The sequence below is a fragment of the Mizuhopecten yessoensis genome, unplaced genomic scaffold (genome assembly GCF_002113885.1).
Source record: "Mizuhopecten yessoensis strain PY_sf001 unplaced genomic scaffold, ASM211388v2 scaffold6877, whole genome shotgun sequence".
In the NCBI taxonomy this organism is placed as follows: domain Eukaryota; kingdom Metazoa; phylum Mollusca; class Bivalvia; order Pectinida; family Pectinidae; genus Mizuhopecten; species Mizuhopecten yessoensis.
The window spans coordinates 177,857-204,762 of NW_018406769.1; the positions used below are offsets into that span (position 1 = coordinate 177,857).

Sequence of the window (26,906 nt, forward strand, 5' to 3'; positions counted from 1 at the left end):
GACATGCCTGTGACTCGACAGGGGTCGCCACCGGGACAATTATAGGCGATGACAGACACAATTATTTCCGTTCCATATCAGAAACTTTTTATTTAAATATTATTATCACCAAAGGTTTTACTCGTCGCCAAAACTGACGTCAGCTTTTCGTTACATGTCGGCGCTATAATTATGCTTACAGATAGTGTAATTTCCAGTCACGTTTGATATTATCGGGTCTACAACGTTCTAAAAGCACGTGTTTAGTTTCATAGACATAAGGCAGACGTGCAGTAATCTTACACCAGCAAACATAAAGACAAATATATATTTTTAAAATATAAATAAAATACTTACAGAGACAAATCTTACATAAAATCTGTATTTCCTTTGATTTAAAAACCATGCATGTTATACACGTTTGATAACTGAATAACATATCATTTTAATTACGATCTAAAACTGGGTTTCTTATCAAAAGCACTAATATTCCATTAAAACCGTATACACATTTCCTTTTATGAGCTTCAAAAAAGTTGTAATATCATTATGGACCTAAAATGTCTTGGACCCGGTTAATTAAACAGTGATATGTAGTATGTATATACTTAGCATCACACGTTAGCTATGCCTCTATGACGTAGACAGATACCTGTGTTCCTTGGAGAGACTACCTGTTATATTATCAGACAGTAGGCACTACCTAGCAAACAGGTGCTATTAAAATCATTTGTCTATCAGGAGGAAATCGATAGAATCGCCTAGCTTTGGTACTACAGGCCGTGTAAAGTTACATCACAGCTATCCACGTGAGTTAACCGATCTCATGTCTTTGTTATTATCTTCTCAACGTAATTACTCGTACACCGCACGTCTATTATGTTTACAAATAAATAAATCCTGATTTTTTTCCACATAATTGTCCTGCTGAACTCAACACAGAGGCTTTGTATTGGAATCGTTTTGTGGCATACACATCGAGTAACATTGGGAAGTATTTTAGATATTTATAATTTAAACGTTCATGAAAGAGCATTCTCAGCATTCTGTGAATACCACTGGAACCTGCTCGGTCGTAAAGGGTTGTATGTACACAATGTCTATACGATTTATCTACATGCTGTTATAACGAGACCGCACTAGCGCCAAGTACTATCAGCTTTAATCAGAAACAGTGCGCGTGTCAAATCACTTCATCCTTTCATAGAAATTTAAGTAACAGAATTCTGAAATTAAATTATCGTAATACTGCTCAATATATTAGAAATTTTGATATATGATAACGAAGAGGAATAATGTTAAGGTGTGAATTGTGATTTAAAGCACGTCATGCTTGAAATAAGATAATAATGGTATGATACAGAATACGGGATACCGTTAGTGTGCGCCACACACACACATGTAGACACACTCACTTTTATAACTTTAGACTTGTACATCTCACTACTATAAAATGTACGTTTGTATGGACTAGAGTCACCAACCATGACTCACAGTTTAAAAAAAAAACTTACGACTATCTCACTCAGATGTTAATTGGTAAAATCATACACGTCCGAGTACACTAGCTGTAATGACAGAAAGGTAAGGGGTGATACACACTAAGGGGCGGAAATCTCCGACACAAAGAACCCGTTATGGGTAGGACTTTACTTACTGGATTGAATTTCAAATGTCATAATTGAAATGTTAAGTCTACGTTATAATTATATATATACCTACTCACTGTCGCTTTGACATCCGTTATAGAACCCCAAATAAAATGTTTTTAGTTGCTCCTTTTAACATTGATCGTTACAAACAACTTCTGTATACAGTCTTCATTTATATATAAGTTAAGTGCCTGGCATACTTTAAAATATCTATTTTATAGAGAGGTTCATGTTTAAAAGACATAACCGCTAGGCCTTTCACACCCATTATACGTTAAACGAGCGTATTGATCCCCCTGTGTAGCTGCTGATGGTAATGGCATGCATACTATTTACATTCATGTCCACATATATCAAAGAACTTCCCTTTGAACGTTTAGCTTTCATAGATAAATTTTAGCTTTCAAACATAAAGACCGTTTTTCAAGGGCTCATTGTATTACAATGTAAGATTAAAGAAGATCCCGGGAAGTCAGTTTCCTTCTTATCTTGTAAGTCTGGGGTTCTCATTGTCGTGTTTGTAGGTAAGTGTATCAGTTAAAAGACTCGGATGATTTACTTACTATGTTAGTTATGAAACAGGTTGCTTACTGAATCGGTAGCTGAGCGCCATCCACATGCCTGTACGTGTAAATATGTCATAAAGCGACCCGTTATTGTTGATGGTTGGTTTCCCAAGCATAGCGTGGTACCGTTTGTTTGGAATATGTCTGAAAGTCAACAAGGTATTGAAGGCGGAAGGCCTGATGGAAACAAAACAGTTTCTGTAGGAGGGTGTTTATTATTGTTAGCGCTTTAACAATACAGATGATGCTTATCTGGGAATAGCAACACTTTTTCGGTGATGCACCGTTACAGAGGGAGAGTGATGTAAAACGTGAGAGGTGGAGGGAGTGAAGAAATGAGATAAAAGGAACGGCGGGAAGGCACCAAAAAAAAAGAGGAAAAATTGAGAGAAATTGAAATAAGGAAACTGAAGAGATATCGCGAGATTGTAGCAGGCGGTAAAAGATATGAGGATATGAAAATAGGGAGCCGACATGTATACGGGACATAAAAGTGGGTAGGGAAAGAAAGAAAAAGGAAGTTGGAGAGTGGAAGGAGATATTCAGTGAGAAAATTAGGTGAAATAAATAAGTGAAGAACGGAGAATTAATGGTGTTAGAAAGTTAGGAAAAAAAGGAAGGGATAAGTTTGGAAAATAAAGAGAGAATAGGAGTTGGTGAGAGAAACAAGGGGTAAACGTCGACAGAACAAACATAGAAGGAGAGGATGATAGGTGAAAGAAAGAACAGAAGGAGATGGGAAAGGAAGAAGAAGGAAGGGTGAGCGAAGAAAATCATAGAGGAGAGATTGAGTAAGAGAGAACACATGGTGAAGTAAAATGATAAGACAGAACGTTGATGGAAGATGTGAAAGAGCGAGACGATGAAAATCAACAGGCGATGGAGAGCTGGAAGCTAATGAATGGGTGAAAATTAATTGAATGAAACTATGTGTTTTCACAAGACTTCCTTTGTGCACACATAGCGATGTAAATGACAATGAAAGAAAAACAATCCAGGGTGAGGAATATGGTAGGAAACAGAACGGTAAAACGTCACGTAAACAAAATTTTGATTTAGCGCAGTTCTAGTGTCGAATGCCAATCGACAAGCTGGACTAACGGCGACATAGCAGACATTGCCTTTCACTAATATAATTCTAACATCACTACAATAGTTCCTTGGGCAAGTTATACCCTGTGGTATTCTGAGAATTGTTTTATCGACAATGCAATCGGCTATCATAACGAGGTCGTTGGTCGCAAACCCGGAAGCTTCTATTAGCAGTATCTTCCTAATATTCACATTGGCTACACATTTTTATTTCATCTTCTGTAACGTAGTTGGGGTTATGTTTTTACACATATACATCTTTCATACATTTTCAATAAAGATCCATCATTAAATGACTGGGGAAGAATTGATTTACATTTTTTAAGACAGTGAAATGATTTGCGGTAATTGCCACGAGCTGATGGTGTTAATTGAGAAGATGGAAAACTGTTGTTTAAGTGTATATATCAGTCAAATAGGCGGTGCTTTATATCACCCGATCGCTTATAGAGAAGAGATATTTATTCACTCTATTGTTAACTATAATCAATGGTTTATGTCGCTCGGTCGATTCTAAACAACAGAAACATTTAATCACGTGGGGGTTAATTACAATCAAACATTGCTTCACTTTGTATGCACAGGTTCAAACGTTGCTCCGTTAACATTGTCACACATGGAACACCTCGCGCTGGTGTCAATATTTGACAGTGAAGACGCCAACATCAGGTAATTGAAATAATTAAAACAATGTTAATTCAAACAGCCATATAACTGGGAATGTTATCGATCCCAGTAAGGCGTCATACGTCCGCCAAAACCGAGTAGTTCCGCACGTTGCATTTTCACGAGTAATTCGGTTAGAAAGGAGACCAACATAGTTTATATTACCGCACAGTGTCGCAAACCATAGACGTTAGGTTTCCTGTCAGAGTGAGCTGAACAAAGACATGTAACCGACCAATAAGCCATTCCATAGACGGTAGGTTTCCTGTCAGAGTGAGCTGAACAAAGAGACGTCACCGACCAATAAGTCATACCATAGACATTAGGTTTCCTGTCAGAGTGAGCTGAACAACGTGACGTTACCAACCAATAAGTCATTCCATAGACGTAATGTTTCCTGTCAGAGTGAGCTGAACAAAGATGTGTCACCAACCAACAGATCATACCATAGACGTTAGGTTTCCTGTCAGAGTGAGCTGAACAAAGAGATGTCACCGACCAATAAGCCATTCAATAGACGTTAGGTTTCCTGTCAGAGTGAGCTGAACAAAGAGCGTCACCAACCAATAAGTCATACCATAGACGTTAGGTTTCCTGTCAGAGCGAGCTGAACAAAGAGACGTCACCGACCAATAAGTCATACCATTGACGTTAGGTTTCCTGTCAGAGTGAGCTGAACAAACATTGTCACCGACCAATAAGTCATTCCATAGACGTTAGGTTTCCTGTCAGACTGAGCTGAACAAAGACATGTCACCGACTTATAAGTCATACCATAGACGTTAGGTTTCCTGTCAGAGTGAGCCGAACAAAGAGACGTCACGACCAATAAGTCATACCATAGACGTTAGGTTTCCTGTCAGAGGGAGCTGAACAAAGAGACGTCACGACCAATAAGTCATTCCATAGACGTTAGGTTTCCTGTCAGACTGAGCTGAACAAAGACATGTCACCGACTTATAAGTCATACCATAGACGTTAGGTTTCCTGTCAGAGGGAGCTGAACAAAGAGACGTCACGACCAATAAGTCATTCCATAGACGTTAGGTTTCCTGTCAGACTGAGCTGAACAAAGACATGTCACCGACTTATAAGTCATACCATAGACGTTAGGTTTCCTGTCAGAGTGAGCTGAACAAACATTGTCACCGACCAATAAGTCATTCCATAGACGTTAGGTTTCCTGTCAGACTGAGCTGAACAAAGACATGTCACCGACTTATAAGTCATACCATAGACGTTAGGTTTCCTGTCAGAGTGAGCTGAACAAAGAGACGTCACCGACCAATAAGTCATACCATAGTCTTTAGGTTACCTGTCAGAGTGAGCTGAACAAAGAGACGTCACCGACCAATAAGTCATACCATAAACGTTAGGTTTCCTGTCAGAGTGAGCTGAACAAAGATTGTCACCGACCAATAGGTCATACCATAGACGTTAGGTTTCCTGTCAGAGTGAGCTGAACAAAGTGACGCCACCGACCAATAAGTCATACCATAGACGTTAGGTTTCCTGTCAGAGTGAGCTGAACAAAGTGACGCCACCGACCAATAAGTCATACCATAGACGTTAGGTTTCCTGTCAGAGTGAGCTGAGCAAAGATTGTCACCGACCAATAAGTCAGTCAATAAAAGCACTGAAATAACCATGCTTCTAAGAATGATAACAAAGTATTAAGAAATCGTACAGTTCAAGTATATATTCCTTGAATATTGTTTGCGTATTATACTGTACAATAGATATATAGTTAAGTTCCGCTATGCATTTTCTCTATATCAATGGATCTGTGCTACAATATGATACGGTAATAGGTCTGCTATAGTGATGGTCTGATATAAGCTGTTGTAATAATTCGTCCGTTATGTTAGTGGTTACAGTCTGCCATGTTGTTAACGCATTTCATTTCATAGATTAATGCGACCATTCTGGATTCGCATGAATCTATCATATTTTCCAATGATTTGATGTAAAATACATTATTTAGCTTAAGTAACATCTGACCACGTGACAAAAGGTTCTTCTCAAATAAAAACGTCCCCAGATGTCGTACGGAGCATTATTTGAAATAGATAAAAGCATTATCTGAGGTAAATAGCACACAGAGGCAGGCATACCTGTCTCGGTAGAGTATCGTACTGAGTCGATGATACCCTGCTACGGGATCACCTAGACACTTGTACAGCCCGTGCGAATATACAGGAACGGGGATTTAATTACATCGATGTATCTGCGTCTTGATAACCACGATGGGATCGGTGTTATCATTCTCCACCATCGTTTACCCCCGCACAGAGAATGTTACGTAACCAACCCTCGCAGAATGAGAGTGCGCGAAGATGTGCTGCTGCAACATTCTACAGGACAAATCTTCAAGTTTAATCATTGCTATCTATAGTATGTCGAGCACTTGTTAATAATTCTGACCGGGTATAGCGAGAGGTTAAAGTGACGTGGAACACGATTACTTTGATAGAGCAAAGGTCTTCACGTGTCCCAGCGGTAGCTTTGCTAGTCGATACCGATTGGTTGTATATAGCTTGTCGCGGCAATATTAGACAATATTCCATGATATAGATCGCGTGTTTGGTTGTTGAACCCGGATAGCACGAAGCGACGGCACCGTAAGTACGCGAATAGAAAGTTTGGAACACATATACCAGGTTACATCACGTAACCGCATCAGTGCTTACCTCTAACACTATTAATACTAACTCTTTTCAAATACACGTACGAGCATGTTGTGTTGTAAGTGAGAATCGTGTGTAGTATTAACTTAGATGAATTTAGATCTTTCACAGTAGTAGATTGACATAAAAGGATTAAACGTTATGCCCTATTACGGTGAAAATATTTCCGACAGTCGACTTGTGACATCTGAGCCCGATACTGACCATGTGCCAAGCTTACCTTGTAACATCCGCTTACTTCTTCAGCATTACACTTCATTAGTCTCGACTGGGAATTAGACCGCAACCTTCCACACATGAAACGAATGATCTAATACAAGGCCATCGCGATGCGTCGGTAGTCACCCGCGAAGAAATGAAATATAAACTTAAAGATGGTCTCTATTGCCCCTTGCTAGTCGTATACATTCATCTCGTACTGTAATAAATTCAATAGCAAAGAACACGCCCCCCGTTTTACATTGTTCTTTATTTGACACCGTTTATAATGTGTTTATCTGGGTATTGTGTGAGAAATAAGGAACCGATATCTGTACTCAATCGAAATCCCCGACAGTGGGGCGCGTTCTAATACCGCATAGTATTACACAAACACGCTCATGTCGTAGCTACATACATGTACTAACAATTGTAAAATAACGGACTGCCTTGGTTCCTGGTTTGGCATTATTACGTGTTTAAAAAATGTCAGCATCAATAACCAATGCTGGTGATAAATGGGAAACCGTATTCAATTAATTGGACGACGGAAGTAATTGGATCCATGCATGGCTTATTGGTCAAGTTTATTTACGCCGTAATATTTACCCCATTCATGTCTCAAATTCCACATTCGGGAATAGAAAAGACCTGTCTGACGTGGCTCTCATACACATGCCCAGTATACTACATTAGCTGGAATCTGTTATTGAAGAAACATCGAAACAAAATTATAGATACTGAAACATTCTTCTCGCGTGTGATTCATGAGTATAACAGAGGATTATACATGGGGAGAAGACATGATCGGTATTTAAAGATTTGGAGATCAAACGATCTGGTTTTTTTCCTTTTCAGAAACAGTGTCTTTGAATTGTTGGTGAGAGGAGTGTAAGTATAATAGAACGGTACGGTGAACGGACCAGCATTGCGGATCACCATCCATCAAGATGACAAAAATATTCCAATAGCGACGGCAGCATTACATCACAGCCCTTAATGGGTTCCTTCTCACCTATGCCAACATTAACTTACATGGTATTCTGCTTGACCCCTAGATGTCACCGACACCTGTAGTGGTGGCCAGAGGGGATGGTGGAAGAAGCGCCATGCTGGGCGTCATCTTGTCATTAGCGTTACCCGTGTCGGAACAAGTCTCTCCCTGCTCAATAGGACAACAGTCATCAAGCGTTTGGCCTAAATCCGTCTGAGGTAACTAAAAACCGTGACGACTACATTTAACAGTTCGTCCTGGGGATATATGTTAACGATAATGATATCAATTTTAAACTCGTGTTGAGAAGAAAGACCGTGGTCTCGTAAATTAAAAAGGATAAATTTATCATTTCTAACATAATTTCCTCACCAGGTTTTCACTTTCCTCCTTTATTAGCATTGCTGCTCTGTGTATGTGTGTAAATGTGTGGAGGCCAGCCCCTGGCTGTGCTATGAGAGCACTGTCATCAATCAGTAGCATTTGTAAACTAAAGGGGGTGAATAACACGGTTTGTAGCGTGTTGGCCATCAATAAACGTATCACACGCTTGGGCCGATACAGATACCCCAAGTCAGTATAGTGCTACCTGTACGGGAGATGTATGCTCGCCAAATGTCCACACAGCGTCCCTGGAATATTCATCCTTATGATTGATCACAATAAGTAACCAGAAATAGTTCTCCTAAGAAAGGGCAAGCACCAAATCCCTAAAACGGTAACCCTCAACAAGCACCAAATCCCTAAAACGAAAACCCTCAACAAGTGGAAATTCCTAAAACGGTAACCCTGAACAAGCAACAAATCCCTAAAAAGGTAACCCTCAACAAGTGGAAAGCACGAGATTATAAGAGGGTTTTATACGAGACGAGCACCAATCCTTAAAATGGTTCCACCAATAAGTGGCGAGCACTACCTCTAACAATCAGTGGCGAGCACTACCTCTAACAATCAGTGGCGAGCACTACCTCAAAAAACAATTGGCGAGCACTACCTCTAACAATAAGTGGCGATAACTACCTCTAACAAAAAGTGGCGAGCACTACCTCCAACAACAATTGGCGAGCACTACCTCTAACAATAAGCGGCGAGAACTTCCTCTAACAATAAGTGGCGAGAACCACCTCTAACAATCAGTGCGAGCACTACCTCTAACAATCAGTGGCGAAAACCACCTCTAACAATCAGTGGCGAGCACTACCTCTAACAATCAGTGAAGAGCACAATAAGTGGCGAGCACTACCGCCAACAATAAGTGGCGAGCACTACCTTTAATATTAAATGGCGAGAACTACCTCCAACAATAAGTGGCGAGCACTATCTCTAACAATAGGTGGCGAAAACTACCTCCAACAATAAGTGGCGAGCACTACATCCAACAATAAGTGGCGAGCACTACCTCCAACAAAAGGTGGCGAGCACTACCTCTAACAATAAGTGGCGATAACTACCTCTAACAATCAGTGGCGAGCACTACCACCAAGATAAGGTGGCGAGGAGTACATCTAACATAAAGTGGGGATAAGTGCCACTAACAATAAGTGGCGATAACTACCTCTAACAATAAGTGGCGAGCACTACCTCGAACAAAAAGGGGCGAGCACTACCTCTAACAATAAGTGGTGAGCACTACCTCTAACAATCAGTGGCGAGCACTACCTTTCACAGTAAGTGGCGAGCACTGCCTCCACCAATCAGTGGCGAGCACTGCCTCTAATTATAATTGGCGAGCACTACCTCCAACAATCAGTGGCGAGCACTGCCTCTAACAATCAGTGGCGAGCACTACCTCTAACAATAAGTGGCGAGATCTACCTCTTACAATAAGTGGCGAGCACTACCTCTAACAAAAAGTGGCGAGCACTACCTCTAACAATAAGTGGCGAGCACTACCTCTAACAATAAGTAGCGAGCACTACCTCTAATAAAAAGTGGCGAGCACTACCTCTAACAATAAGTGGCGAGAACCAGCTCTAACAATAAGTGGCGAGCACTACCTCTAACAATAAGTGGCGATAACTACCTCTAACAAAAAGTGGCGAGCACTACCTCCAACAATAAGTGGCGAGCACTACCTCTAACAAAAAGCGGCGAACACTACCTCTAACAAAAAGTGGCGAGCACTACCTCTAACAGTAAATGGCGAGAACTACCTCCAACAATAAGTGGCGAGCACTATCTCTAACGGTAAGTGGCGATAACTACCTCTAGCAATAGGTGGCGAAAACCACCTCAAACAATAAATGGCGAGAACTACCTCTAACAAAAAGCGGCGAGCACTACCTCTAACAAAAAGTGGCGAGCACTACCTCTAACAGTAAATGGCGAGAACTACCTCCAACAAAAAGTGGCGAAAACTATCTCCAACAATAAGTGGCGAGAACTACATCTAACAATAAGTGGCGAGCACTACCTCCAACAAAAGGTGGCGAGCACTACCTCTAACAATAAGTGGCGAGAACTACCTCTAACAATAAGTGGCGAGAACACCTCTAACAATAAGTGGCGAGCATTACCTCTAACAATCAGTGGCGAGAACCACCTCTAACAATCAGTGGCGAGAACCATCTCTAACAATCAGTGGCGAGCACTACCTCTAACAATAAGTGGCGAGCACTACATCCAACAATAAGTGGCGAGCACTACCTCCAACAATAAGTGGCGAGCACTACCTCCAACTATAAGTGGCGAGCATTACCTCCAACAATAAGTGGCGAGCACTACCTCCAATAATAAGTGGCGAGCACTTTCTCTAACAATAAGTGGCGAGCACTTTCTCTAGCAATAAGTGGCGAGCAATACCTCCAATAAGAAGTGGCGAAAACTACGCACCGCTGGTTGATTATGCCATTATAATCGACGCAGAAAAATCATATTATATCAAGGAGCAGGTGTTTTAATTTTTTCCATGTATTTGATTACATTTAAATGTATACAATATGTTTTATAAAGGGAATATTCATTACAAATGTTATTAATGCATGCATAAGCATTATTCCATTTCTCATCAAAGCAGCAGAACTAGATAATGTTTAACAATTCTGTATTTACATCCTAAAGCACTAATTGAAGAGCAGATCATTAATTTCTCATTAAAATAGGCTGTTAACATAAAACAAAAGTTCGAACATTGCAGTTTCGAGCGCTATCACCAATTCAAGCTCTTCGGGGATGGAGGGGTGCAGTCGCCCATTTACACTTCTTTTGGTGAGAGGGGAATTGCAGCCCAGAGTGCTTTCGCGTGTTCTGACCTACTGATAGCTTGACGGTGTTAGAAATAATTTAATAGATTTGAATATGCTGTGTACTACAAACACTCAAATATAACTTGAATTTGTAGTCTAGCTTTTTGACGTTTTCAGCAATGTATTTTGTAGATAATTTGAGTTATAGTATATAACCATTAGCATGGTATCGTATGTCCCGACGCCCGACGTGTATCAAGTTCTCGGGGCTGATACGTTAACTCTAGCTTTGCTCGTCGATGAAACACAACTGTTCAGCTTTAAATACTAAGAGAATAAGCAGAAGTCTAAGACCGGTCGTCTGTACCGGTATACAGAGTCTAATTTAGTCCAACAAGTATTCATAAATTATCTGAAAAATCACATTAAATTAACAATGGTATTTATTTGCATACTAATTCAAATTCAAATAGATAATCATATCATATGGGCATTGTATTGGTTAAATCCAATAAAGTATGACATAAAACAGCCCATGTTACAAGTTTTAATCTAATTTCCATAAGGTTGGTCCTAGATGTGTCCAAGACAGCAGGACCTCAAAACCTCAAGACCACGGGGGGGGGGGGGGGGGGGGGGAATATATTTTAGTGGGTATTTTTCCAAAATAGCCCGGTTATTTAAAGTGTTGGTGCCAACACAATTTCAGAAAATTGTTTTAGAAAATAAGATTGATTTTATCTATACATCTTTAATTGCTTACGGCTGAACATGATCAAGTTATAGCTTATGACACAGCTATAACGTATATACAGATGCCATAAACTCGTTGCCTTCACAATCTTTACATGTGTATCATATTCTTATTTTTACTCAAAATAAACCCGGACATTTGATGCTCCGATATAGTATTCGTTATGTTGTCTGTTGCAAAAAACAAAACGGTAAAGTTAACTGCAACACTGATGCACGCAGTGTTAGATATATATTTAACCATTCAGCCGAATTCCATCTCGGACAAGATGCAAATGTCTGCCATTTCATTTAACGAGGGAGAAATAACAGGTGTTACACGTATCTCGTACTAAAAAGCCTGGTCAGCTTACTCAACACATGCAGTTGGGTACTGTACCACACAACGCCGTTATGTGCCGCACTGTACTTCGTTGTACCACACAGCGCCGTTATGTACCGCACTGCACTATAATGTACTTAACTGTACTATAGTGCACCACACTGTACCGCACTGTACCGTAATGTACCGCACTATACTGCACTGTACCTCACTGCACCGTTATATACCACACTGAACTACATTGTATCACACTGCATAATATAGGATAATGAATAGCACAGCATCTTACCGTACTGTACCATAATACCCCACTGTACATCATTGTATCTCAAAGTCCCAACTGAACTACACTGTTGTCTGGTACTATTTCGTGTATTTACCGTGCGGTTAAATCGGGTGCGGGTTGGTACAGTGTAGTTCAGTAGGGACTCTGAGATACGATGCTGTACAGTGGGGTAGTATGGTACAGTACGGTAGGATGCTGTGCAGTGGGGTAGTATGGTACAGTACGGTATGATGCTGTACAATGGGGTAGTATGGTACAGTACGTTACAATGCTGTACAGTGGGGTAGTATGGTACAGTACGGTATGATGCTGTACAGTGGGGTAGTATGTTACAGTACGGTAGGATGCTGTAAAGTGGGGTAGTATGGTACAGTACGGTATGATGCTGTACAGTGGGGTAGTATCGTACAGTACGGTATGATGCTGTACAGTGGGGTAGTATCGTACAGTACGGTATGATGCTGTACAGTGGGGTAGTATGGTACAGTACGGTAGGATGCTGTACAGTGGGGTAGTATGGTACAGTACGGTACGATGCTTTGATGAGACAACCACACTTGCACTGTAGCACATGTTAATGTATTATTACAAGGATGTCGTTTTATTATTATTATTTTTCAATTGTCACAAGTCATATAAAACGTTTTAGTCATATAAAAGCAAATTAAAACATGTTTACGTTACATTTGAGAAAAGTCTCAAAAAGATTTTCAAAAAAGATACTTCGTCCCAAATCTAGAACATTCAATTATTAAAGAAGACGTTGTTTGCAAGTTGATCAGACATGGCACACCTAACAAAGCGCGTACTGTACACAGATGTGCCCGGACGCTGGACGATATATCAGGCCCTGTCTACACACATGTATCAATAGAACGGTGGCTTATAAGTTCAGCCTCGGATGTCTGGCCGTAGATATTATCTACACAACAAATAGGTACATGGAAAACAACTTATTTTGTTACTTTGGCAGACAATGTAAATATCACACCTACTTCAAAATTCAACGCGTGACAGACATGTGTTCTTCCGGAAATACTCAAACCTAAATTCAACTCGTGATACACACACTATAATCTATTTCTCTTTGTCCAACACTTCATACACATATTATATTCTATTTCTCTAGGTCAACACTTCATACACATTTTATATTCTATTTCTCTAGGTCAACACTTCATACACATTTTATATTCTATTTCTCTAGGTTAACACTTCATACACATTTTATATTCCATTCCTCTTTTTCCAACATGTGATACATCGACACATATGCCATTTTTCTATTTCAAACACGTGATACACATTTTATATTCTATTTTTCTAAACCTCTGTTTTCAAAATGGGTTCAAACAATTGTGATGATTTTAGAATATATATATATATATATTTGGTAAGAAGTCATTACACTACTTCAAATCATTTTTTGACATGCCTGTTACGTAACAAACCTCTGGGCGTCTTGGTATGAAGTAATCGGCTAGGATTCAGACCCTCCACATCAGTTGGACATGTTCTGGGACTCTGGACATGCAGGGTCAGTAATAATAAAGGGCGGCAATGTGTCAGAAGGGCCCATTACATTTCCTGATATTTGTATACTGGTTATGTAATGGTATCCTGCCAATCTCTGGACAGAGTGTACACATACAGCTTACAGGTAAATATCTGATTAGGTTGACAAGTAGCCTACACATTGACTTACCTGTATACGTCGTGTGTACCAGTCGCGTACCGAACACTGTTGTCGTGTCTGTCTAAGTCGCTGTCCGCTTGATTTGGCCAGAGCACATTCTATTCTTAGGTTGCCCTAAAGGTCAGTCGTTACCAATATAAGGTCAGTGGCCTTATCCTAGTGGTCACGCCTGACGTGAACTGACCACCAGATCTGGAATGAAAATAAAAGGAAAACTTGCTTTTGAAATCAGATACGGCTTAGCGCTATGAGAAGGACCAGATGAAGAGGCAGCTTTAGTGAGAGAAGGTGGATGGGGAATTCTAGAGAAGCATGACTGGGAGGGGGTTATTTATTGATGATGAAGATATGGGTATGAAATATAAGGGCTGGGGAAGGGAGGTCTAGGGACTGGGAGGGCGAAGCTAGATCATCAACAGGAGGGTGTTACAATAAATAGCACTACTGTATGAAGGGAGGGTGTAAAAGGTACCGTGGGGATGGGGGAAGGGAGAAAGGCATCGAAGTAAGAAAGCCATATAAACCAGACATTATGTTATACGGCCTTGTTGCAATATACACAAATATCCCAACATATCTACTAACTCGCCGATAACAGCTCGCCCTGGGCTCTGGAGAGCACAGGCTTTACCGTGATTAATGACCGGCTGTACGAATCATAATGATGACCATTTCAAGATGGCTCCCGGTACCGACACTGTTGACTGCTGATTAATAAAACAGAGCGAGAAAAATAACATACTATGTAAGATAGCTAATTGCAGCATTCGGTGTACCGGATACTGGAGACATTCACTCCGGACGAAGATGTCGCGTGTTTACCTTCATGAATAATTTAGAGCAAAGAATATCTTCTGCAATGCACTCTGCTCAGAATTCTGAACTGGATTGTTGCAAACAAAAACACGCACGCGTTTTGAAAATTTGTCGGCGATGCTGTTCTGAATTATTTAAGCATTACACTGCTTAGAGTTGGCATTCATGGTCATTGCGAATGCCAACTGGAACGTGATAGCAAACGTTGAACTAGTATCGCCCAGCTGTTTTAACGGTATGTTTATTATGACGTCACTGCAATGCATCAAGCAAATGTAAATATTATATTATATAAACACTTTCAGTTTTGTAATTATATAACGCATATAAACCACCGAACCTTCCTAGGAGGGCGCGGTGTGGGCAAGGGTTTCAACAAGCACCACGAATTTCATTCTGAACAGTAACAAGTATCAGACAAAAAAGGAACGGTTACAAGTATCAGACAAAAAGAAACGGTTACAAGTAGCAGACAAAAAAAGGAACGGTTACAAGTATCAGTCAAAAAAAGGAACGGTTACAAGTATCAGACAAAAAGGACCGGCTACAAGTATCAGACAAAAAAAGGAACGACTCCAAGTATCAGACAAAAAAAGGAACGGTTACAAGTATCAGTCAAAAAAAGGAACGGTTACAAGTATCAGACAAAAAAAGGAACGGTTACAAGTATCAGACAAAAAGGAACGGCTACAAGTATCAGACAAAAAAAGGAACGACTACAAGTATCAGACAAAAAAAGGAACGGTTACAAGTATCAGACAAAAAAAGGAACGGTTACAAGTATCAGACAAAAAAAGGAACGGTTACAAGTATCAGACAAAAAAGGAACGGTTACAAGCATTAGACAAAAAGAAACGGTTACAAGTATCAGACAAAAAAAGGAACGGTTACAAGTATCAGACAAAAAAGGAACGGTTACAAGCATTAGACAAAAAGAAATGGTTACTAGTATCAGACAAAAAAAGGAACGGTTACAAGTATCAGACAAAAAAGAAATGGTTACTAGTATCAGACAAAAAAAGGAACGGTTACAAGTATCAGACAAAAAGGAACGGTTACAAGTATCAGACAAAAAAGGAACGGTTTCAAGTATCAGACAAAAAGAAACGGTTACAAGGATCAGACAAAAAGAAACGGTTACAAGTATCAGACATAAAAAGGAACGGCTACAAGTATCAGACAAAAAGGAACGGTTACAAGTATAAGACAAAAAGGAACGGTTACAAGTATCAGACAAAAAGAAACGGTTACAAATATCAGACATAAAAAGGAACGGCTACAAGTAGCAGACAAAAAGGAACGGTTACAAGTATCAGACAAAAAGGAACGGCTACAAGTATCAGACAAAAAGGAACGGTTACAAGTATCAGACACGTTAAAGAACTTTGATACATTATTAATTATCAATCTGTTTATCTGTGCTTTATCTGTGACGTTGCTAACAAAACTACAAATAGACCGTCACCTGTGTCAGTCGCGTTAATTAGTTTAGGACACAATGCCCGGATAATGACTAGGAAAGATGACGACCCATTATGTAGAAAGCACCAGAAGGCCAACAGTGGTATCACCGACCAACAACCGTCATTGGCTTCCTTGTTGTATGACCTACTGCTCGAGGTTAAATACGGTTGAGTAACCGGCGAATCTGTGTTGGGATCTATGACAATAAGGTTTATAAAGGACTCAGTTATATTCGACACACAATGCTAACAGGTCTCAGAAATATTTGCAACATTGTCGATACAATTATCAAGCATGTTTATAAAAATGCAAATTTACGACGTGTAATTTGTCATATATAAACGAGACAATTTGTAGGGAAAAGTAAATATATTATCCGGGGGGCCAAAGTATTCATCGTTATATATCTTTAATATATTATACGCAACAAAGGCAACGTCATTAATCATTGGGGGAATTAATAGCAAACACGGCTGTAGTTAGCATCATTGAGGTAAAATAAAACCGGCGATACTTCCGTAAATATTCAAACTTAAAAAACAATATACATGTTCTGGGATTAAAAATAATTAATACAAGATAATAAACACAAAAAAACTTATACATATTTTATATGTTTCCAAATGGATTTTAAAATTTGATTTAACGTAGACATATTCTAATTCAATGAAGCTAGACACTATATCCTGGTATGATGCTTTGCTACCTTCAAGGTCGCTATCGCTCTAATCCAATTAGCTGTGGATTTAGACCCGGTTTCTATTGAAGCGTTAACTCTGTGGTATGTAGCCTTCTGCTGTACAGACCTTCATTTAATTTCTAAAGTGTAAAATATGATAGATTTTATTCATTCTTAACATCATATGTATTTTAAATTGATTTGATTAGTGAATTTATCCTTGACAAGTACAGCCATTCAGTGTTGAATTGTTACGAGGGTTTAGGATAACGTAAGGCATTAATAGACAATTTGTGATTTACACTCTGCAAGTAAATGGTCATTATTAAAGTGAGCTGGGGGACCAAGTAACTCAATGAAGGTACACAGTTTTAAGCAAACATGGCAAATAATTTAAAAAAAGAGGATACAATTCGTTAACAATCAGTTTTAGTTGGGTTGATAAATGCTTAGCATTGTTTAGAGTTGATATTTTATGTGCTGCATTTCGGTTATTTTTTTTCACAAATTGTGTATATCGTACATTTAAAGCAAAAAAAATGTCTGGCCAATTGCTCGTTATAACTCACCGTTAAGGATTATCTGTGTATTTTGATTCCTGCACGGCTGGACCATGTGAGGCTATGACGTAGTGTCGTTAAGGTCTAGCACGGAATTAGATTATATCCCTGTTATCTAAGTCTAGTGACAGTCGCTGTAACTCCTACTTGCCACCTTCAATAAAACACAGTAAGACGAATGTCATCTTGGCTTGATTTGACCAAAGAAAATATATAGAAATAATAAAGACAAGTATATAAAGAAATGATATAACCAGAGATGCCATACCAAAGACATCGTTGCTAATACAACAGACCTTCGACCTTCAATGTTAAAGCTGTTGGTACACAATGTACCTTAAATGTTCATAATATCAACAAATAGTTAATTACGCAAGCAAATTGTTTTCGGAAGCAAATAGGTAAAACAATTCTTATTAATGTCTCGACATTTGTACAGTTTATATTACTTAGGGTACTTATAAACATATTAGTTCATGATTGAAGTGTTAGCGTATTTGAATTGTTTGCATTGATGAAATAATTGCTGAACATTAGATTTCATTTATTATAGTAAGTGACGAGCAACACAATAAGGTCACACATGGGGTCAACGGTTTTTAACCGGGTATCAAAAAAAGGCGTTAAATGAATTACAAAAGTAAATTGTAGCGTGCTTCTGTAAAAAGAGGTAGCTTTCGTCTCTATCGTTACCTAATAGTATATGGTGTTGTGAACTTTTCCCCATGAGGGTTGACTAAGTTAAACGGTTCCCTTTTCAATGAATTACTCCATGCGCAATAAATGTACGCTGATAATTTTCCGCTGTCGTCCTCGGGCAACTTTTTGACTGCTCCCGAAATAGTCACAAAACAACTGTATACTGCCAACATTGAGCGATTTATTGAGAGTGTAATGTTGGTTCACTAATTCCTTAAAAGAGTAAACAAACAGTTATATATAAAGTAATGCGACATTATATGGCTATTGACGAAATAATATAAACATCTTTTTGGGTAGCGGTTGTGATCGACGAGGCGATTGACACTGCCCAACGAGACGGGTTGATAAAGCTCTACCGATAAACGGCAGGTGTGTAGTAAACGTACAGGTAACTAACACGGGTCACCGTATCACCTGTCAGGTTAATTATCCAACACACAGGTAGTACAGAGATGCCGATAGAACGTAGTACTATACAAAGGGCCGGCTTAGAAAGGTCAACACGGGACCATCCCAGTCCAAACAACACAATCAGTGGCACTCGTTCACAGATACAGTTCTCTTCCTCAGATGAGTTTTCAACCGATGTACACACTTCACTTACTTTTTTTATTTGATACGGACCCATACAACTATATCAGTCAGCTCTTAGGTGATGTGACGAATCGTGAGTCACAGGCATTCCCTGCTCATATTTCATCGTCTACTCTAATAATACACTTTGAACAGTACATAAGATACCGATACAGATCAGTCCGTGAACGTTGTTTGAGGAAGTTGCGTTTCAGTTTCATGTAAAATACGCAGAAGTGTACACATTTCTAAAAATTAAACAATTTAAACAAAAACCAACATTAGTACGGACCTATCGAAACTGTGTACAGATTAGTGACGTGCTGGTTACGTAACAGGAAGTAATGACATGTGTATTGTTAACGGGACAACACCGGACAGACCACCACGAAAGCCGGATACAGAGACCAGTCACGCCAGCAATTTACAACATGTACATATATAGCGTGTGATATTTTTAGAGCAAAATTCCAAGGAAATCCTCACAAAATATATTTCAGAGTGTGCCTTTTATCCTAAAACTTCAGTTTAAAATATGTATGTGTAATAATGTCATGTTTCCGTTCTATAAATGTGTTCTGTTCACGATTGTGACCTCGGACTTCATTAATATAACGTTTCTTATCCTTGGTTCCTGATGTAATTGAAAAGTTTCTGCTCTCTCCTAGAATCCATTACGGGCAGCCTATACTAGTAGAGAATCAAAATGTCGCGTACTAGCTGACGCTTTAACTAGCATAGTTATAGTTTTCCTCCTTTACCAACTCACCTAAATACCCGACTACCCAAAACATTTTATTGGCATTCTCAAAAAAAAAAGTTTTATTACAAAATACCCAAAATACAATTCCATCTGAATTTGGTCTTTAAAACCTAAGACAATTCTATGTACTAGGATACGGGTTTCACCCCTAAACTACCGTTACATCGTAACAGACTTTAATCATTATAACAGGACACTATATCACGGCGTAACATGCAGATATTACGAAAATTTACATCTTATTATGAATAAACTTTTATTATTTTTGTAATAAAAATGATGTTCATGTTGGATTTATGAACTGTATTAGTTTCTGTCCTATAAAGATTTACCCCTATTACACATCACGACACGCCCATATTACTCACTGTAACATGCTAGCATTACAAATGATAACAGTCGTGATATTTGTTCTGTTCCGAAAAATAATTATTATTACCCGCCGAAACATGCTGTTATTATCATATGTAACAATAGAACAAAAAAACATGTTGTAACAGCTTTATAACACGTCGTAACGTACTATTATTACACATCGTAACAGACTATCATTACACATCGTAACATACTATCATTACACATCGTAACAGACTATCATTACCCATCGTAACAGACTATCATTACACATCGTAAGGGTCTATCATTACACATCGTAACAGACTATCATTACACGTCGTAATAGACTATCATTACACATAGTAACATACTATCATTTCACATCGTAACAGACAATCATTACACATCGTAACAGACCATCATTACACATCGTAACAGACTATCATTACACGTCGTAATAGACTATCATTACACATAGTAACATACTATCATTTCACATCGTAACAGACAATCATTACACATCGTAACAGACCATCATTACACGTCGTAACAGACTATCATTACACGTCGTAACGGACTATCATTGCACATCGTAACAGACTATCATTACACATCGTAAAAAACTATCATTACACGTCGTAACAGACTATCATAACACATCGTAACAGACTATCATTACACGTCGTAAAAGATTATCATTACACATCGTAACATACTATCATTACACATCGTAACAGACTATTATTACACATCGTAACAGACTATCATTACAAATCGTAACAGTCTATTATTACACATCGTAACAGCCTATCATTACACGTCGTAATAGACTATCATTACACATAGTAACATACTATCATTTCACATCGTAACAGACAATCATTACACATCGTAACAGACCATCATTACACATCGTAACAGACTATCATTACACGTCGTAATAGACTATCATTACACATAGTAACATACTATCATTTCACATCGTAACAGACAATCATTACACATCGTAACAGACCATCATTACACGTCGTAACAGACTATCATTACACGTCGTAACAGATTATCATTACACATCGTAACAGATTATCATTACACATCGTAACAGACTATCATTACAAATCGTAACAGTCTATTATTACACATCGTAACAGCCTATCATTACACGTCGTAATAGACTATCATTACACATAGTAACATACTATCATTTCACATCGTAACAGACAATCATTACACATCGTAACAGACCATCATTACACGTCGTAACAGACTATCATTACACATCGTAAGGGTCTATCATTACACGTCGTAACAGACTATCATTACACATAGTAACAGACTATCATTACACATCGTAACACACTATCATGACACATCGTAACAGACTATTACACATCGTAACAGACCATCATTACACGTCGTAACAGACTATCATTACACGTCGTAACGGACTATCATTGCACATCGTAACAGACTATCATTACACGTCGTAACAGATTATCATTACACGTCGTAACATACTATCATTACACATCGTAACAGACTATAATTACACATCGTAGCAGACTATCATTACACGTCGTAACAAACTATCATTACACGTCGTAACAGACTATCATAACACATCGTAACAGACTATCATTACACGTCGTAAAAGATTATCATTACACATCGTAACATACTATCATTACACATCGTAACAGACTATAATTACACATCGTAGCAGACTATCATTACACGTCGTAACAAACTATCATTACACGTCGTAACAGATTATCATTACACATCGTAACAGACTATCATTACACATCGTAAAAAACTATCATTACACGTCGTAACAGACTATCATTACACCTCGTAACAGACTATCATTACACGTCGTAACAGACTATCATGACACGTCGTAACAGACCATCATTACACATCGTAACAGACTATCATTACACGTCATAACAGACTATCATTACACATCGTAACAGACTAACATTACACATCGTAACAGACTATCATTGCACATCGTAACAGACTATCATTACACGTCGTAACAGACTAACATTACACATCGTAACAGACTATCATTGCACATCGTAACAGACTATCATTACACATCGTAATAGACTATCATTACACATCGTAACAGTCTATCATTACACATAGTAACAGACTATCATTACACATCGTAACACACTATCATGACACATCGTAACAGACTATTACACATCGTAACAGACCATCATTACACGTCGTAACAGACTATCATTACACCTCGTAACAGACTATCATTACACGTCGTAACAGACTATCATTGCACATCGTAACAGACTATCATTACACGTCGTAAAAGATTATCATTACACATCGTAACATACTATCATTACACATCGTAACAGACTATCATTAAACATCGTAACAGTCTATTATTACACATCGTAACAGCCTATCATTACACGTCGTAATAGACTATCATTACACATAGTAACATACTATCATTTCACATCGTAACAGACAATCATTACACATCGTAACAGACCATCATTACACATCGTAACAGACTATCATTACACGTCATAACAGACTATCATTACACATCGTAACAGACTATTACACATCGTAACAGACCATCATTACACGTCGTAACAGACTATCATTACACCTCGTAACAGACTATCATTACACGTCGTAACAGACCATCATTACACATCGTAACAGACTATCATTACACATCGTAACAGACTATCATTACACATCGTAACAAACAATCATTACACGGCGTAACACACTATCATTACACATCGTAACAGTCTATCATTACACATCGTAACAGACTATCATTACACATCGTAACAGACTATCATTACACATCGTAACAGTCTATCATTACACATCGTAACAGACTATCATTACACATCGTAACAGTCTATCATTACACAGTGATTGATTGATTGATTGCACATCGTAACAGTCTATCATTACACATCGTAACAGACTATTATTACACATCGTAATAGTCTATCATTACACATCGTAACAGACTATTATTACACATCGTAACAGACTATCATTACACGTCGTAACAGACTGTCATTACACGTCGTAACACACTATCATTACACGTCGTAACAGACTATTATTGCACGTCTTAACAGCTAATTATTACATGTCGTAACATGCCATTATAACACTCGTAACATTTCATTATTTCCCTTCATAGCAGGCTGTTATTGCCAGTTTCACGATGGAAGTTTCTTCAAAGACTTCTTACTTTCTGATTGGATATCAAAAATTGTTTAATAACCGTTATACCTAATAGGTGTTGCTTGAACAGCAGAGCACAGCGTACCCAACGCTCTGTATGGCGTGCAACTTACACTGTGATATATGATACATGGACTGTCGTGTTTCATGCATACAACACAGGTACGTTAACGAGAGCTTGTGCTGGGAGTCGGCCTTGGTGGTTCGACGACATGTGGTTCGATCTGATTGTGCGGTATGTTAGTACCACGTGTTGCTTATTTGATTCTATCCCATTGCTACGCTTTCTCTCACGGAAGCTGGCCGTCTGACAGATCCCGTACAAGTGTACGTCAGTAAAAACGTATGGTGAACACGTCACGCGACAGTCTTAACTGTAAGTGAGTGATACTGGTGATTGTTGTCTCTGATTGATTGATTGGTTGATTGATTGATTGATTGAGTGATTGAGTGATTGAGTGATTGATTGATTGATTGATTGATTGATTGATTTTACGTCCGCTTCACAACCGAGTAGTTCGGTTATCCAGCAGACGATTGTTGTCTCTGGTGATGACCGCTATTTAAATGGTTGTAATTGGTGACAATCGTTATTCTTGTGGGATTTGTTGTAATTGCCAATGGTTGTTATGGTGATGGTTGTTATTGACAATGGTTGTTATTGGTGACGGTCGTTCTTGGTGATAGTCGTTATTGGTGATGGTCGTTACTTGCGGTACTTGCAAGTGATGGTTAGGAGGGGCGGTACTTTCGCTGATAATTTGGGAGATGGGGTTAGCTTTAACGATGGTTTAGCGGAGACGGTTGTTTTAGAGATGGGTCAGCTTCGGCAGTACAGGTGTTGATGGTTAGCGATATATAATAAACACTACCTAAACAGTGTGTATGTTGATGACCTGGCGGGGACCGGAGACATACAGTCTATACATAGATATGGTCGGCGTTCTAATCCCCCTTACACAATCTGTCTTCCCGACAAATTGATTCTAATGAATTTTTACGTATGGTACTCTACCCATACAACAGACACCGAGTCTTCCTTATTTACATCTCCGGACAAAAAGGGGCATTTACAATAAGACGGATAGGATTATTAACCAATCAACTCATTTCGTTATCCAACTTCCTGTTAGACCCGGATCAAATGTCAAGAGGCAGCAGTTCCGGGATAATGGAAGGATACTTTGCTGCTACCTCAGTGAACAGGGCTTTGTATAGACCGATCGTATCGATAGTAACTCAAGGTAAAGCGATGGCAACACTCTCCGCTCTCTTAGCGTATGTGTATACATACATCTATACGCATCAAAGGAAATGCTCACGCTAAGTAAAACATACGAATACTTCTATAAACAACATTAGATCAACGGGGTTGTTCGCTCACTGTCCGCGAAACATAATACTGATACACATAAACATTATTATATAAGCAAGATTTATAACCATTGATTAGCATCCCGCGTGGAAAAAAACGTTCCGCGATTCGATTCATCTTACATTATTTTCGGTATGTGTATATAAAGGCGTTTTATCATTCAGAAACATGAAAAATGTTTATCAATGAACTTACCATTAATTGTTCTGATAACTGTCATTAATCATGTGTGTAAACACAACGTCAGTCTGATGTCAAAATCGCTAAATGACCGTTCAATGACGAAATGCCTAGAAACATTTATTTAACACTGCAAGTAATGTGCACGGATGTCTATCGATTTATAAGGCTCGTCACTTGTAATGTATAAGCCTGATCAGAATTCCTTGATCAGGAGTATTTAACAGGCTGATGTACACTGTCTTACGCCACGGTCAGTAGTTCATCATTATCTAATTGATTTGTCTGTTTAGTGGTAAACATGTTTACCGCTAGAGGTTTGTTGTTTGTTTATTATCTGTCGCGGGAACCAACTACACGTGTATTTAGTGCTGAACACTACGTGTCGTACGATCCGTTATATTATCTCTGTTGTAGCTAGTCCGGCCTTACACCTGGCCACTCAGGTGAAACCCAGCATTTTTATCGCCCGACTACAACGATTATTTGATTGATGGTCCTTGAGGTTTTGTATTAAAAGTATTCAACTCGTTACACGTAACTTAAGTCTAAACGGGATCGTTAGTTTGGGGAGAGCTGTGAAGCGAGATTTTTCACTTATCAAAAAATGGTTCTTAACAGTTCTTTATCAGAAATCATCTGGTTTAAAAAGACTGTCTAAATTCCTTCTTGACGCAGCTGATTTGTTTGGGGTTTTATGTTGTATTAAATGCTGACGACAGATCCGTCTTCGAGCTAAAGATATTTTACCAAGCACAGTACGAATAATACTGTAATAATATTTTCAATAGGAAGCTAAAGTAATACATGTGAAAGTAGTTTTGAAATTTAAAGAAATTGGACAATTCATAATTAAATATGTAAAGACGACACATTTCAAACTTTAAAAGATACCACAATATAATTTAATCTTGCTTGTAACAAGCATTTTCATTGGCTTAAAAATTTATGTTATCAGCCCATAACGTAAAAAAATGATGTCGCCGCTTGTAACGTCGCTTTTGATTGGCTGATACAGCAGCGCAATAATTTCTAAAAAAAAAGAGTCCATCAATTAAAGTGGATTTCCACAGGGATTGTGTATATTAGATTAAATTATAAGGATTAACTTTAATATTTTTCATGTTATGGAGCTATAACACAAAAAACCGGAGTGTACTCCGTTTTTTTGTGTTATATCTCCATTACATGAAAAATGTATTCAAGTTAATCCTTAAATAATGTATTTAACTTTAACATAATAAATATTATAATATAGATTATCGGGGTTTTTAATATCATTTACACAAATATTGTAACCGTTAAAGATTAAACAAATACATGTTCCAGATTTTTTTTATCTTAATTGAACATGAAATTATTTTTCAATTAAAGACCAATAATAAAAACTATTTGAAGCCCAGTTTGCCGATGAGTATGTTGAACAAGCTACTAATGCTTTGGGAGACATCACACCACCGAAAACTTACACGACTTACTACCGCGCACCTGTCCTTTAACCAAGATACTGCTTCCGGACTCGTCCCTGACCAAATACCAGAATATTTCGCGAAGTTGCAGGTCTTAAGATTTTCGCGGTTGGTCGCGAGGATAGCGCAAACCATTTAAATATTACACAGAAATTGATTCCTACGCATGCAAACAAGACGCATACTCCCCTTATTCAATTAAATCCTTTGACGCAAAAGCAATCGAAAAAATAACTCTAATCGATAGTTAAATGAACTAACGTGAATGTTTTACCACGTCATCACTACAAACGGGATTACACTATATAGCCTGAAGATTGTTAACCATAATCTTAGCAGCATATGATATCCTACAGCCGAGCCGTTATTGATTCCCTCCATACTTTGAACAACAATACTGTGATTATGATTTAACCTTCTCAATCAGTTTACGTTATTATATTAAAGAAGAGGATCGTGAACGAGACGTGCGCCAGGCCGAGAGTGCTTTGAACAGCCACAGGAGTCATATATCAAATACTTCATTTTACGGAAAGCGCAGGTGCCATGCAAGTAAAATTAGAATTTCAGAAAACCACCTGCCTCTTTCAAATAAATTCAATAGAAAATTCACCAAACGCTAATAACTCGTTTGAAGAGGTGTGTTTTAAATCATACCGGT

General features: G+C 38.5%; 1 protein-coding gene across 1 annotated transcript in view; it reads right to left on the bottom strand.

Moving 5' to 3' along the window:
* LOC110452789 overlaps nucleotides 1-14,152 on the bottom strand; it is a 30,706-nt gene extending 16,554 nt beyond the window's left edge. The window contains exon 1 of the mRNA XM_021501465.1: nucleotides 14,086-14,152. The gene's annotated coding sequence lies outside the window, so the exon portion shown is untranslated. The remainder of the gene's footprint in view (nucleotides 1-14,085) is intronic.
* Nucleotides 14,153-26,906: the final 12,754 nt, after the last annotated feature.